Source organism: Amphimedon queenslandica, unplaced genomic scaffold (genome assembly GCF_000090795.2).
Source record: "Amphimedon queenslandica unplaced genomic scaffold, v1.1 AMPQUscaffold_13440, whole genome shotgun sequence".
Classification (NCBI taxonomy): domain Eukaryota; kingdom Metazoa; phylum Porifera; class Demospongiae; order Haplosclerida; family Niphatidae; genus Amphimedon; species Amphimedon queenslandica.
In genome coordinates this window covers 126,027-129,777 of record NW_003546324.1, presented here as the reverse complement: position 1 = coordinate 129,777, position 3,751 = coordinate 126,027, and positions in this window count along the sequence as shown.

The following is a 3,751-nucleotide window of genomic DNA, read 5'->3' as shown; positions in this document are numbered from 1 at the left end:
CTCGCTTGAAGAAGCAGGGGCGTCGCTGGCCTTGAAAAATTGGTGGGGCAAAGACAAGAATTGATTTTGCTCGTGAAAAATTTTGCTGTGCAGTACATCCTCGATTATCCGTACCTCTTTTATTGTAACCCTCGTTTATCCGAACGCATGGCTGTCTCTAATGCACATGCTCAGACTAGTTAATTCATTAATAACCAATTAAAATGGCTACTGCAGCAAGGAGTTTAACGGAGCTTAACCAAGAGGAAGGCCATTAAAGAGAAGCCTGAGATGGTTTGCAAGTTAGAGAAAGGAAAGTCATGCACATTTATTCTTCAAAAAGTATAGAATAGGTCGGCCTACTGTATTCTGTGCTGCATTTCACTTATTCAGACTATTTCAGCTATCTGAACATCTCTCCCAATAGAAGTGCACAAAGGTGTTCGGATAATCGAGGACGTACTGTATCTACTTTATATTTATAGTTAGTGTGACCAATTTAGTTGAGTAATTGAGTATTGATGCCCAAATTTCATTTGGCATTCATTTCCAGCAATAAATTTATTTCCAATAATGTTAATTTCCTACATTTTCAGTTAATTCTTTGTGTATGTGTAAAGAAGTGTGCAGTAATTCAGTCTCTTTGTAACATGATAACTTAAATTAATGATGCAATAGCTAAATTTAATAAAAGTGGCTACAGATCTTCAAAATATTGGTAAGGCAACTGCGATTCATGCCCCATAGGCAGCTACGCCCTTAGTGACAGCATGAGGTGTGGAAAGATACTGGAACAAGAAATGACTTAATGGATCATCCAATTGCATAGCACTAATACACCCAGTTTTAAGTGTATCCTTCATCCTTGTCACAAAACGCTCCACTGCACCTCACCATTAGTTGCAGAGTGATACACTGCTGACTGCATGTGCTTGACACCACACTGCTTCATGAAGCTCTGAAACTCATCTAATCAAAATTGAGGGCCATTGTCACTGACTAATTGCTCAGGAAATTCATACTGAATAAACAGCTGCTTCAACTCCTTAATAGTTTGTGCAGCAGTGGTCAAGGCCATTTAGAATATTTATCTATGATGAATCAAATACATTTCTAGCGGCCGAGCAAAATTGACATATACTCTACTTTATGGCTTTGAAGGCTATACCCATGGATGTAAGACAACAGGTGAAGGATCTAATTTAATTTGCATACAGGCTTTGCAAGCCTTCATCAACCTTTCGATATCATTATCTAAACCAGGCCACCAGAAATAGTTTTGTGCCACTGCTTTCATCCTGACAATTCATGGATGAGATTTATGTATAATTTCTTTAACTATATCTCCTGGTATCTTGCTGGTATTACTGTTCTATTCCCCCATTGTAAACAAATAACAGTTCAAGTCTCCTCCTGCAATCAGGTTTTAAGTCCTTCTGTACCAACGTGGCCAGCCATGTAATGGATACAGCAACACCTTGCTCACCACAGAGTTGCTTCTGGAAGATGACCTTAGATGATTGTGGAGGATAGACATCTATACCAAAATTAAAGTAAGAAACCACATCAGTAGCAGGTCCTAATCCACATGTATGCAAATACAATCTTGACAACATCAGCATTTGCATGCTTCTCAGTCTTTCTAAAATCAATAGTGAAAGAGTAGGCAGATAAGGCCATTACAATTAAATTCATTGTTTCCCATTACAGGGGCAGAGTACATGCGGGGGGCGGGTTGATTATTCATTATTCATAATTATTGTTATTAATTTTTAAAAAATTCTCTCAAATGACTGATTAAAATTAAGCTATTTCTTCTTCATGACTTACATCTTTCACGTTGTGGATACATCCCTTCAGTAGTATACGGCTCTGGCTCACCACAGTAGATACAAATTGGCTCTAACTTTGCTGAATAGTAAAGCTTCTCCATGGGATCTCGACATAGGTGACTTCGTACCTCAACATTGGCAAACTCTTCTGGTAAGATTGCATCTTTTAGTTTAGATCCACAGGTATATGTTAAGTTACCAAGTAAGGTTTGCAGATTGAGCAGTTCTCCTCACCTATATGAGTATTAATAATAATTACTGTTATAAAATTTAAATTTATTATTGATTTATTAACACTTTTATCATTACCACTGATCATTTGAGTTTAAGATACTATCTTTATCATTACTGCTGTTACTATTACAATTTTTACTTTTTAGGGTGTCAGCAGGGCTTGCTGGCAACCCTTCAGTAATGGTATATGCTTTGTCTTCATTTTAATTAAAATATTTTGGTTCAGAGGTTATTGTAAAACCAGTGATTAAATTAAACTATACAATTATTTGTCAGACTAAGTATTACATGACATCAGTGTAAAACACATATTATAGCAGCTTACCACATTTGAGAATTCCGAAGTAATAATGCTCCTTTTGACAGCAATAATCCATGAAAGCACTTAAAAGTGGTAACTTTCCTGAATCCTCTTGGACATGTTTCTGGTGTTGCTCCAATGATTTATCTAGTGATAGCATTGCTTACCAAAACTGACTTATTTCTTCTGAAGAAGTGGAATGAAAAATACGAATATTTCTCTCTTTAATTTGAAGCCTAGTAAATATAGTAGACAGCAAAACTTTGACTGGTGACAAGCTATCTTGAACAGCAGAAGAGATTCCATCCTTCCTTAAAGCTATCTTTCTTATATCACTTAGGCTGTTGCATTTCTTCACTTCTGCTTCATATTCTTCAGGCATTTCAGCTCGTGCAAGAGCTACACATTGTTAGCCGAGATTTAATACTGATATTACTTTTTCAACCGGGTTTTTGTAATTTTGATATGGTGCTGTTTGGCAGGCACATAAGTAATCTAAGTCAAGATTTGAAAAAAATGTATCAAACTGATCTGAACCAAAAGATACGTCAATCTCTGATTGGGCCCTCCATCAGTGTATAAAAACAATATTTTCTATTCTGCTTGGATTGAAATTAATGTGTTGTATAGTTCAACTGAGTGTCTGAGAGGAGATGACTGCTCAAAAGTGCTGTCCTTAAGACCAACATATACAGTTCCTGTATACCACGAATCCTCTACATTCTCTGGTACATCAATAATAAATATAACAGAAGGTATTATACCAAATTTCGTAAAATCGTGATCTCCAGCTTGGAAGGACTGATTAGTGGCAACAGGTACTCCTTCCTCTTTCAGCAGCAGCCACAGGAAACTGTGGCTCTCCAATCTTTATTTTGTCCTTATCATCTAAGCATATAGGAAGAAAATGGGCAATGCTGACATATTGATACTCAGGTGTGTTGATGAGGCAATCTTCAATGTGACCAAAAGCAGTAGTAGTTCCAGGAGGCCTTGGGAAGAGATATCTAGAATGCATATCCTTTGATACTTTACATACAGGTAAAGGAGATTTATGGTGCAACTTCATTGCTTTGTTTTTTGAGGACAAATAGCTGACATAACCAGAAAGTGACTCAAGCAGCACGATTAAGCTTGGCTTAAAGTCACACCAACACTCTCTATCCCAATAGTTTTTATGTAAAGTGACATCAAGTTCCAGAATAAAATCATTCAAGTTACCGTAAATCCTTAAATAAAAGCCCGGGCGTCTATTTCTTTCCCAGTTATTTCAAAGAGGCGTTTATTTAAGACATGCTTTTATTTAAGACAGGCTTTTATTAACTTATTGACCACGTGTGCTACATTGCCACACCCACAAGATGGCGGAACGAAGTCAAAAAAAGGAAAGGTTTACTCTTACTAG